The sequence below is a fragment of the Loxodonta africana genome, chromosome 19, assembly GCF_030014295.1.
Source record: "Loxodonta africana isolate mLoxAfr1 chromosome 19, mLoxAfr1.hap2, whole genome shotgun sequence".
Lineage (NCBI taxonomy): Eukaryota > Metazoa > Chordata > Mammalia > Proboscidea > Elephantidae > Loxodonta > Loxodonta africana.
Window position 1 is genome coordinate 27,956,967 of NC_087360.1, and position 12,974 is coordinate 27,969,940.

At 35.9% G+C, this 12,974-nt stretch overlaps 1 protein-coding gene and 1 pseudogene across 1 annotated transcript in view; both read left to right on the forward strand.

The window, feature by feature from the left end:
* The window catches only part of TTC28 (tetratricopeptide repeat domain 28), a 780,748-nt gene that overhangs the window by 177,556 nt on the left and 590,218 nt on the right, over positions 1 to 12,974 (forward strand). The gene's annotated exons all lie outside the window — the stretch shown is intronic.
* LOC111753105 (large ribosomal subunit protein eL39-like) lies at positions 3,500 to 7,107 on the forward strand (annotated as a pseudogene).

The following is a 12,974-nucleotide window of genomic DNA, read 5'->3' on the forward strand; positions in this document are numbered from 1 at the left end:
TAGACTCAAGTGTAGTTGTGAGTGAGTTAGAGAAGCTCATCTTTCCACTACTGATCCTCGCTTTATCTGGTGTATTTTTTCATGAGCCCGACTCCACAGGAAATGCTTTCGCTCTGAAGCATGAATCACAGAGGGCCTGTCAGACTTTCATGTGAGATGGACAATTATTATGAAACTAGCAGTTGTTAGACTGGTGGTTAGAATCTGTCACAGGCTGCTACTGAGTGGAACTAATGACTACTTATTAATTTTTATCAGATAGTTCTATTATTTATTATCATCTTGATAGTCTGTAAGTTTTTTTTAAAGATCTTAGCTAATTCATAATTTCTTCAGAAAGGAGTCCACACAATTCATACTATGTTGCTAGTCAATAAGTTTCTGTTGATTTGGACTCACAGCAATCCTATATGACAGAGTAGAACTGCCCCATTGGATTTCCAAGGCTGCAGTCTTTATGGAAGCAGACGGCCACATCTTTCTCCCTGGGAGAAGCTGGGTGGTTTGAATAGCTGATGTGTTTGTTAGCAGTCTAGTGCTTAACCACTGCACTACCAGGGCTTCTTAAGTGGTATCTAGTGATACTGAAATCAGTTGATGAACATTTTCCAAGCAGCAACCCTCTCCAGTACAGGGACAATGGGGATTAAGCTGTATTAGATCGATATTGGTACTCCATTGTAGAAACAGCTTATATCTCTTAACTGGGGGTAATCAGGTGGATTTTCCAGGCTTTGGTTATAGACCATCACCCAAAATAGTAATTCTTTTCCGTTCTATTTTGGAAATACATGTAGGGATAGTTTATTAACCATGTATGCATTTCCTAAAAGATGTGCTGAAAAAACACGTGCTTTTATAAATACTAGAGAAAGTTTTTCATTCCAATCAACTTTTCCACTTAAAACATCAGAACACGATAAATAAAACTCAAAGTTTAATGGCATTTCAAAAATTCATTGCATCAAAAGAGAAGAGGCATTGAAAATGTGAATAGGTAAAGTTTAGATTTTTAAAATATTTTCTAACATTGCAGAGATTATGTTAATGACAAGAGGAATAGCAATATGAAATTCCTGTAGTGTTTATTTGCATTGTCATGAAAAGCCAAAAATTTGAAATTTACTTGGAAAAGAATTGCTCAGTAAATTGCTAATTCATTTTTTAAAAATCTGGATCAACAAATAGGATTTATTGAAATTTATATGAAAGTTGTTCTAGCAGGAGGTCTTGTTAGAAGTAAAATAAATATCATATATGTTAAACTGGCTTTATCAAATCTGGAGGACAGGTATTCTGAGAGTCAAAGTGTAAAGCTGCTTTCTGTGTAGGCTACATACGTTTTGAAGTAGCATCCTGATCTTATATTTATTTCATGTCTGTATCCTGCAATGAAAAAAAGAACTTCCCTCTCCATTCCCACTAATACTACCCTAGTTCTGACCCACATGAACCTAAAAAAATTTTGTTCATTTATAATATATACACAGAAAAGCACACAAATCATGAATGTACAAGCGTGAACACACCCGTGTAAACACCACTCAGGTTGAAGAAATAGAATATTACCACATTTAGAAGCTCCCTCCCAATCATTAACCGCTTATTCCTCTCCAGAGGTAACCATTACCCTCACATCTAACACCACTGACTTTGAACTTTCTTTAAATGGAATCTGACAACATGTATTCTTTTGTGGCTTCTGTACGTTCTGACTTCTTTTGCCAGAATACATTTGTGAGATTGATTTGTGTTGTGTGTAACAATAGTTTGTTCACTTTTATTGCTGTATATACAACAATTGACTTACTCATTCTGTTGTTGGTGGACATTTGGATTGTCTCCAAGTTATGGCTATTATGAATAATGATGCTATGGTCATTCTTGGGTATATCTTTTTGTGCACATGAGTGCACATTTCTGTTAGGTATCTATACCTTAGAATGCAATTACTGGGTCATAGGGTAAGTGTATGTTCAATGCTGTAGGTAAAGTCAAGCAGTTGTACCAGTTTGAACCAGGGCTTTGAACTGGTTGGAACTGGTTCAGTCCTGGCTGAAGCGAAACCAGAACAGACCCAAATTTTTAGATTTTGGGTGATCCAGAATGGCAACTGGAATGGGAAAAATTACGGGCAGAATCCCTGGAATGGGAGACATGGAAGAGGTGTAGTGAGACTTTCAGGAACCTGATGCGTGAGATTGGATTATTGGCAGTACTATAAAGAGTGACACACATTCAAAGTAGCGTGGTAGGTTGCTGTCTTGGAGGCAGGTACTGCTGTTTTCAACTGTGCTCAAGATCCGAGGGGCAGAAGATTTGGTTCCTATGCAACGAGTATGCTGTCCTTGTTTTCTATGAGGGAGATTAAATTTCTACCAGGGCTTCGACCCATAATTTTCCCCATTCCAGTTATGGTTCCGGCTCACCCAGATGCTAAAAATTCGAGTCTGTTCTGGTGTTGCTTTTTCGGCTGTGACTGGATTGTGAAGAACCGGTTTGAAGCTCTGATTTGAACTCCCACAAGGAATTTATGAGAATTCTGGTTTCTCCATATCTTTGCTTGCACTTGATATTGTTAGCCTATTTAATTTTAGCCATTCTGGTTATCATGTAGTGATATCTCATCCTGGCTTTCCTTTGTGTTTCCTTGATGACTAATGAGTTTGACCACTTTTTCTTTAATGGCCATTTGGATGTACTCGTTTGTGAAGTGCCTGTTGAAATCTCCTCTTGATTTCTTATTTGTATCTTTTGCCCTTTTCTTATTAATTTTAGAGAAGTTCTTTATATAATCTGGATACAAGCATTTGTCAAGCCATGGTGTGTATTTTTCCCACTCTGGAGTTTTCCTTTGCATTCTTTTAAATTGTGTCTTTTGATAAACAGAAGTTCTTAATTTTAATGTAGTCATGTACTATTCCATTATGATAGTGCTTTTTGTATCTTGTTTAAGACATCTTTACCCACTTGAAGATCATGAAGATATTCTCTTATGTTATTTTCTAAAAGCTTTGTCATGTTGCCTTTTACACGTAGTTCTACAATTCACCTGAATTGATTTTGTGCGTGTGTGTGTGTGTGTGTGTGTGTGAATGGTAAGAGGTAGGGGTAAAGTTTCTTTTTTCCAATGTGGATATCAATTGACCCAGCACCATTTATTGAAAAGTCCATCCTTTTCCCACTGTTCTGCAGTGATAGCATTGTCATAAATCCAGTGTCTATATACAATGAAACCTTTGAGAGCCAGAACTTCATGGCACTGCCTTGTTTTTCCAGGTCTTTCAAGTTTTCCATCTTTGTCAGGGTGCAGTCTTAACCACTTTTCTATCTTCTCTATATTAGTGGAAAATATTTGAGTTTTCCTTCTTCGGCAGGTTTCCATATTACACAGGTACTGGTTTTCACAGGTTTTACTATATATGTGTTTCGTTGTGTTGGTCTTTTTTGTCTGATTTTGCTTCAAAACTACGCTATCTTGGTCAACTTTATTCTCGCCATGTCTTCTCACTAGACTTTCAGGATCAAGAGATTCCTGGTAAAGATACAAAAGCAAAATCATCCCATTCCTCAATGGACTTGAATGAAAACTGGTAATAAAATCAGGTACAGTTCCAAAAGGAGAAATTGGAGATGAACCAAGCTGGTTCAGTAAGGAGTCTCACATGTGATGGCACATGTATTTATGCTCTATCAGGTTTGCTAGCATTTTACTATATCAAGCTGAAAAATTTGCCACCAACAGTGGAACATGTTTTATTGGGAAAATTCTGTTTTTGTTTTTCTGCTCCTGCATTAATAGGTTAGCTTAGTAATAGATATGTGAGACCTTTTGTTTTAAAAAAACAAAAAACTATACTGTCTTAATTACTCTAGCTTTATACTATCCTAATATCCAACAGAGTAAGTGCTTGTATTTTGTTCTTTTCTTCAAAGTTCTCTTGACTGTTCTTTGCATTTCAGTATACATTGAAAAATCTGTTTGTTGTTTCCACATATGTGGGATTTTGGATTAGAATTGTATTAAATACATGATAGATCAAACCAGGGAGAATTCGGGTTTTTATAATAATAAATCTATGTCTGTAGGGCCTGTAGTGATTACTTTCCTTTTTATCATAATGTTGACTACCTGGACCTGCTTTTTGCATTTTTTTTTCTTGATTAGTTTTTTGAAGAATATAAATTTTGTCTCTTCAAAGAATCAGTCTTAGTTTTGTTGATAATTTCTGTTGAATGTTTATTACGTTGTTTTTATCTGTTTTCTTTCTTCTACTTTTCTTGAGCTTAATGTGCTGTTGTGTTTTTTTTTTTTTAACTTTTTGAGATGGGTACTTAGATTATTGATTTTTTCAGCCTTTTCTTTTCTATGTATGTATTTAAGACTATACATTTTCCTCTGAGCCAGCTTTAGTTGTATCCCACAAGTTTTTGTATGTAGTACTTTTATTATCATTTATTTAAAAATATTTTCTACTGTCCTTTGTAATTTCTTCTTTAGTTGAGGGTTATTTAGGAATTCATTGCTTAATTTCCAAATATTCTTTACTTAATTTCCAAATATTCTAGTTACCTTTTTTTTAATTGATTCTAGCTTAATTGCATCACTGTCAGATATTTTATATGATTTCAGTTCTTTGAAATGTATTGAGATTTGTTTTATAGTCCAGTCTGTAGTCAATTTTTTAAAGAGTCAAGTTTATTGATGTATAATTCACACAAAATAAAATACACTCATTCTAAGCCTTTAGATTAATGAGTTTTGACAAATGCATATACCCAAGAAACTATCACCCTAATCAAGATATAAAACATTTCCAACATTCAAAAACGTTTCCTCATGCTTTTTGTGGTCATCAGCCATCACTACTGCCCCTGATTCCAGGCAACCACTTGATCTGCTGTCAGCATAGATTAGTTTTACTGTTCTTGACATTTATATACATGGAGTCATACAGAATGTGGGTACTGTTTTGTATTTGTCTTTCACTTACCATAATGTTTTTGAGATCTATACAAGTTGTTGCATGTATCAGTAATTTGTTTCTTTTTATTACTGAGTAGTATTTCATTGTATAATTGTATCACAATTAGTTTATTCATTCATTTGTTGATGGATATTTGGGCCATGTCTAGTTTCTGGCTATTACAAATAAAGGTGCTATGAGCATTAGTCTTTGTGTGGACATATGTTTTCTTTTCTCTTGGGTAAATACCTAGGAGTAGAATTACTGGTTCAAATGGTGCTCTTAACTTTATAAGAAGCTGGCAATTAATGAAGTGCTAAGTTAATTCAAAAACATCAAAATGTTTGTACTATTTTATACCCTCAATAGCAATGAATGAGAATTGTGTTTGTGGCACACCCTTAACCACCCTTGGTATGGTCCGTCTTTTAAATTTTAGCCATTTTGTGGATATATAAACACAACATCTCATAGTGTTTTAACTTCCATTTCTGTCATGAATAATGATATTATGGATCTTCTCCTGTGCTTATTACTGTTAGTATATATTTTTTAAAGTATCTGTTCAAATTTTTATTAATTAATTTTATTGTTTTCTTTTTATAACCAAGTTTCTTATATATTCTGGATGCATGTCCTTCATCAGGCATATGTATTGAGAATGTTTTCTCTCAGTCTGTGGCTTGCCTTTTCATTTTATTAATGAAATGTTTCAAAGAGCAGGCTTTTTTCTTTCAGTGAAGTCTAACTTACTGAAATTTTTAAAAATCGTTCATGCTTTTTGTGTTATATCTAGGAAATCTTTGCCTACCTCAAAATTGTGAATATTTTCTCCTAGATGTTTTTATAATTTTAGCTTTTATGTTTGATCTGTGAGGTAAGGGTTGAGATTCTTTTTCTAATGCAGATATCTGTCCAATTGTTTCAACATCATTTGTTGAAAAACTATCTTTTCCTCACAGAATTAACTTGGCACTTTTGTCGAAAATCAGTTGACTGTATACCTGGGTCTATGTGTGAATTCTTCAGTCTTATCCACTGAATTATAAAGGTATCATTACACCAACATCACACAATCGTGATTACTCTCTCTTTATTGTAAATCTTGAAGTCAGATACTGTGAGTCCTTCAACTTGTTTTTTTTTTTTTTCAAAACTGTTATGGCTATTTTAGGTCCTTTGCATGCCCACATAAGTTTTAGAATCAACTTGTTACCTTGTACAAAAAAGCTAACTGGATTTTAATTGGGATTACATTGCATCTGTAGATAAGTTTTGGGGAAAACTGACATCTTAATAATACTGAATCTTCCAACTGATGAACATGGTATACCTCTCCGTTTATTTAGGTCTTTAAGTTTTCTTCAGGATGGTATCCCACACTCTCTGTGATCTGACCTTTGTTAGAACTTTTAGTCCTAACTCTTGCCGTTCCTTGCGTCTAACTTCTGTTTTCCACATACACTGAACTTCACACTCCTCTCCCTTCACACACCATGCTGTCTCATGTTTTGAGGTGCATATGATTTCCTTTACCTGAAACATCTTATATCTCCCATCTTCATTTGATTACTAACAGACCCTGGAGTCAAAAGCCTGAGTTTGCATCCATATAAAGCTTTTAAGATGCTGCCTGGCTCATGGTAGGAGCTCAAAAAATGTTAGCTTTTATGTGGTTACGTTTACCACATCCATTAGCTTGAACCCATTGAGAATAGTTACCACTGTTATTCATTCCTTGTACGCCTAATGCCTAGTAACAATGCTTGGCATGCAGTAGGTGCTCTAGAAATGCTTATTTTATAAGTTTTTGCAAAAGGTCTAGAAATGACACCAAGGAATATTATTCAAAATGTTAAGATATTGCACCATTAAAAAATCCCTCAGGCCTCTGAAATTTTATCAGAAAAGATGCTGTGTTTTGCAAGTGTGCAAGGAAATTAAAGGCCAGTATAATTAGTCAAAATGTTTTTTGTTCTAACCACAGAATGCAGTGTCTCAAGTGATCTGCTTCTAGTTTCTCTTCCTCTTGTCTCATTTTATGAAATAGTTAACTAAATCTTTATTTTATTCTTTGTACAGCTTTATGAAACTTGACTTATCAGGAATCATGCAGAAGATTGTTATTGCTAACAAATAGAAACTGTAGCTGTTAATGAAAATTATGGGATTACTGTGATAAGGAATTATCTGTTATAAATGTTGTGGTTTCTGCATGTTGTAGATTTAAATGTAATTACCAGTGTCCTAGCAAAAATATATATTATTCAAAATATAAGATTTGAATATTAAAGATAAATTGGACCTACATTAGATGACTTCTGCTGTTACTGCTTTATAATCAAATTCTTTCTGTAAGGATGGATCATTCTATAAGAAAATTATTTTTATAGATTATTATGTGTACCTGATATCACCTCTGAATTCTTCACACCCTGTTTTGTGAGCAAACTGGGTAAAGCCATATGGATGCAACGGTGAAATAACTGATCTTAATCACACTGACAGTATAATTCTAACTGCAAAAAGTATTAATGGATGATAATAGACACATGCTGCAGCCATAGTATTTTAGGTTAAGGTGGTGATGGTTCCTTCTTAGAGATTTCTCTCACTTTTCCAGGCTTTCTCAAGATTTAACACTTAACATATCAATTGAACAAATATTTATTCAGTCAATACTCTTTGTATCGTTCGGAAGGGTTTTAGAATTGAGGTATATTATTTTCTCAAAAATCATAGTATTGGACCCCCGGGGTGGCTAAAATAAAAAAGTTGACAGTAGCAAGTATTGGTGAGAATGTGCAGAAATTGAAACCCTCATATAGTGCTGGTGGGATTGTAAAATGGCACAGCCACTTTGGAAAACAGTTTGACAGTTCCTCAAAAAGTTAAACATAATGATACCACATGGTCCAGCCATTCCACTTGTATGTGTATACCCGAGTATTGAAAACATATGTCTACATAAAAAACCTGTACAAGAATGTTCATAGCAGCATTTTTCATAATAGCCAAAAAGCGGAAATAATCTGAATGTTCATCAACTGATGAATGAATAAACAAATGTGGTATATCCATAAAATAGAGTATTATTCAGCCATAAAAAGGAATGAAGTATTGAGACATGCTACAACATGGATGACCCTTGAAAACATTATTCTAAGTGAAAGAAGACGGACAAAAGGCCACATATTGTTTAATTCCATTTATATGAAATGTCCAGAACAGACATATCCAAAGAGGCAGAAAGTAGATTTGGGGTTGACAGGAACTGGGGAAGGAGGGAATTGGGAATGATTACTAATAGGTACGGTGTTTCTTTATGGGGTGATAAAAATGTTCTAGAATTGATTGTAGTGATGGATGCACAATTCTGTGAATATACTAAAACCCACTGAATTGTATAATTTAAAAGGGTGAATTTTATGGTATGTGAATCGTATCTTAATAAAGTTATTATTTAAAAAAAATCACAGTGTTGAAATTTATCTAATAGACTGGTTTAGAACTTCACCATTTGTGCTGTTTCCACAACTGTATTTTAACCTCCCTCAGGACAGGAGTCATCATTTGTGCTTTCTTTAATATCTAGGGCATAGCCATCTCTCTCTATGTTATAGTTTTTCAGGAAACATTTGTTTAATGGGGATGAACATTAATTTATTGTATTACAAAAAATTGCATTCTCGTGTGGGGAAAAAAGTGTTTTCTTTTTGTAATACAAGTAGTAATTGCAAGATGGCGTTAAGGGCTAGTTGACTCGTCTCCCTGCCCTGAGTAAGAGCAAACTTTAGGCAACAGACTCATTTAATGAAGGATGTGAAAATTGCATTGTTTTCTCCTAATTCACGTTCTTTTTAAAGTTCACATTAACTAATTTTCAAGTGCTAGGCAAAGTTTTCACACATGTCTGTCAGTTTGTTGTACTCCGGTGGCTTGCGTGTTGCTGTGATACTGGAAGCTTTGCCACCAGTATTTCAAATACCAGCAGGGCCATCCTTGGTGGACAGGTTTCAGTGGAGCTTCCAGACTAAGACAGACTTGGAAGAAGGACCTGGCAGCCTACTTCTGAAAAGATTGGCCATGAAAACATTATGAATCTTCTGAAAGGATTGGCCATGAAAACTTGTTTGAAATAGTGCCAGAAGATGAGCCCCTCAGGTTGGAAGGCACTCAAAACTGGGGAAGAGCTGCCTTCTCAAAGTAGAGTCAGCCTCAATGATGTGGATGGAGTCAGGCTTTCATGACCTGCATTTGGTGATGTTGCATGACTCAAAATGAGAAGAAATAGTTGCAAACATTCATTAATAATAGGAACGTGGAATGCACAAAGTATGAATCTAGGAAAACTGGAAGTCGTCAAAAATGAAATGGAATGCATAAAGGTTGATATCCTAGGCATTAGTGAGCTGAAACGGACTGGTATTGGCCATTTTGAATCAGACAATCATATGGTCTACTGTGCTGGGAATGACAAATTGAAGAGAAATGGCATTGTGTTCACTGTCAAAAAGCACATTTGAAGATCTATCCTGAAGTACAACGCTGTCAGTGATAGGATAATATCCATATACCTACAATGAAGATCAGTTAATATGACTGTTATCCAAATTTGCACAGCAACCACTACAGCCAAAGATGAAGAAATTGAAGATTTTTACCATCTTCTGCAGTCTGAAATTGATCAAACACACAAGCAAGATGCATTGATAATTACTGGCGATTGGAATGCAAAAGTTGGCAACAAAGAAGACAGATCAGTAGTCAGAAATATGGCCTTGGTGATAGAAATGATGCCAGAGATCACATGATAGAATTTTGCAAGACCAATGGCTTCTTCATTGCAAGTACCTTTTTCAACAACACAAATGGTGACTATACACGTGGACTTGTCCAGGTGAAATACACAGGAATCAAAACGACTACATCCGTGGAAAGAGGTGATGGAAAAGCTGACTATTTTCAGTCAGAACAAGACTAGGGCTTGACTTTGGGACAGACCATCAATTGTTAATATGCAAGTTCAAGTTGAAATTGAAGAAAATTAGAACAAGTCCATGAGAGCCAAGGTATGACCTTGAGTATATCCTTTCTGAATTTAGAGACCATCTCACGAATAGATTTGACACATTGAACACTAATGACCAAAAACCAGAAGAGTTGTGAAATGACATCAAGGGCATCATACATGAAGAAAGCAAGAGGTCATTAAAAAAGACAGGAGAGAAAGAAAAGACCAAAATGGATGAAAAAATTTGAAAGAAGAAAATTTGAAAGTTGCTTTTGAATGTAGAGTAGCTAAAGCGAAAGGAAGAAATGGTGAAGTAAAAGAGCTGAACAGAAGATTTCAAAGGATGGCTCAAGAAGACAAAGTAAAGTATTATAATGAAATGTGCAAGGGCCTGGAGATAGAAAACCAAAAGGGACGTACATGCTTGGCATTTCTCAAGCTGAAAGAGCTGAAGAAAAAATTCAAGGCTTGAGTTGAAATATTGAATGATTCTACAGGAAAATTATTGAACAATGCAGGAAGCATCAAAAGCAGATGGAAGGAATACACAGAGTAACTGTACGAAAAAGAATTGGTCAACATTCAACCATTTCAGGAAGCAGCATATGATCAAGATCTGATAGTACTGACGGAAGAGGTTCAAGCTGCACTGAAGGCAATGGTGATAAACGAGGCTTCAGGAATTGATGGAATACCAATTGAGATGTTTCAGCAAATGGATGCAGCATTGGAAGTGCTCTCACTCATCTGCCAAGAAGTTTGGAAGGGAGCTATCTGGTCAGCTGACTGGAAGAGATCCATATTAGTTCCCATTCCAAAGAAAGGTGATCCAACAGAATGCAGAAATTATCGAACAATATCATTAATATCACACACAAGTAAAATTTTGTTGAAGATCAAGTCAAAAAGTGATTGTGGCCAGTACATGGACAGGGAACTGCCAGAAATTCGAGCCAGATTGAGAAGAGGAAGTGAAAACAGGGATATCATTGCTGATGTCAAATGGCTCTTGGCTGAAAGCAGAGAATACCAGAAAGATGTTTACCTGTGTTTTATTGACTCTGCAAAGGCATTTGACTGTGTGGATCATAACAAATTATGGATATGTTGCAAAGGATGTGAACTCCAGAACACTTGTTCTCATGAGGAACCTATACTTAGATCAAAAGGCAGTTGTTTGAACAGTACAAGGGGATACTGGATGGTTTAAAGTCAAGAAAGATGTGCATCAGGGTTGTATCCTTTCACTATACTTTTTACTGAGCAAATAATCCGAGAAGCTGGACTATATGAAGAAGAACACGGCATCAGGATTGGAGGAAGACTCATTAACAACCTGCATTACGCAGATGACACAACCTTGCTTGCTGAAAGTGAAGAGGACTTGAAGCACTTGCTGATGAACATCAAAGACCACAGCCTTCAGAATGAATTACACCTCAACATAAAGAAAACAAAATTATCTTCACATCTGGACCAATAAGCAACATCATGATAACCAGAGAAAGTATTGAAACCGTCAAGGATTTCATTTTACTTGGGTTCACAATCAATGCCCATGGAAGCAGCAGTCAGGAAATCAAAGGACCCATTGCATTGGGCAAATCTGTTGCAAAAGATCTCTTTAAATGTTAATAAGCAAAGATGTCACTTAAGGACTACGGTGCGCCTCACCCAAGCCATAGAGTTTTCAATTGCCTCATATACACGAGAAAGCTGGACAATGAATAAGGAAGATGGAAGAAGAATTGATGCCTTTGAATGATGGTGTTGGCGAAGAATATTGAATATACCGTGGACTGCAGAAGAATAAGTGCAGCCAGAATGCTTCTTAGAAGCAAGAATGGCAAGACTTCCTTTTATATACTTTCGACATGTTTTCGGGAGGGATCAGTCCCTGGAGAAGGACATCATGCTTGGTAAAGTAGAGGGTCAGTGAAAAAGAGGAAGACCCGCAACAATATGGATTGACACAGTGGCTGTAGCTATAGGTAGAAAAGCATACCAGTAATTGTGAGAATGGCGCGGGACCGGGCAGTGTTTCGGTCTGTTGTACCTAGGGTCACTATGAGTCAGAACCGACTCCATGGCACCTAGCAACAACAACAACAGGTAAAGTTTGATGTTTCTTTTAGATATTCTGAAATGTTGAATCAGTCCTGAAATTCCCTTCCATTTTCACCTTTCTCCACAACATCTTCCTGTCCAGTGATCTTGCAAGGGGTAGAGAAAAGCATTCATTAAGTATGAATAAATTGTCAATATTTTATTTATATTGGCCCAACTTTATAGGTAAAGAGAGTCAGTGAATTTGCTCTCTGTCTCTGTGGATATTTCTTACAAATGTTCACAGCTAGAACTGCCCATATATAAGTCAATGAGAATGAACTCCCATTACGTTTATGCCCATCATCCTTCAATATTGCAGAGACTTTTCTGGGGCTCTTTGTAGTCTAGAAGCTCAATTAGATGCTCAGACATGCTCATGCTCCCTTGGGTGGAGAAGAGCTTTGAACAATAAAACAGGACTTTTACAAGATAATAGTTTTACTGTGAAACCAAGGGAGTCACCTTTGGGTGAACATTGCATATCATTTTAGAGAAGCCTGAGCTCAGATTCTGTCAAATCCAGAAGTAATAAAGGGTTGACATACATAGGCCCTACCTTGAAGATGCTGTGATCTTCCCTATGTTAAGTCTTGCTCAGGGAATACCCATTTAAAAATGGTTTCTTAAGTATGTACACGGATTTCTGACTCCCAGCTTATTATTACCTAAAACTCCTTTAGAAATTACTTAACTTTGAGTACCCCTGTTTACTTTTGAACACATTTCAGACTGGGCTTGAGATTTTATAATTTCAATTTTCCTATATTCCCCATGCCACCTGTATAAAGACAAAGAAAAATAAAGCAAACTGCATTTATTGTATTCATGGTTGCCCAAGAAGTTCTTAGAATTCCAAAACCGTTACTTTCTATAGATTTGAACTG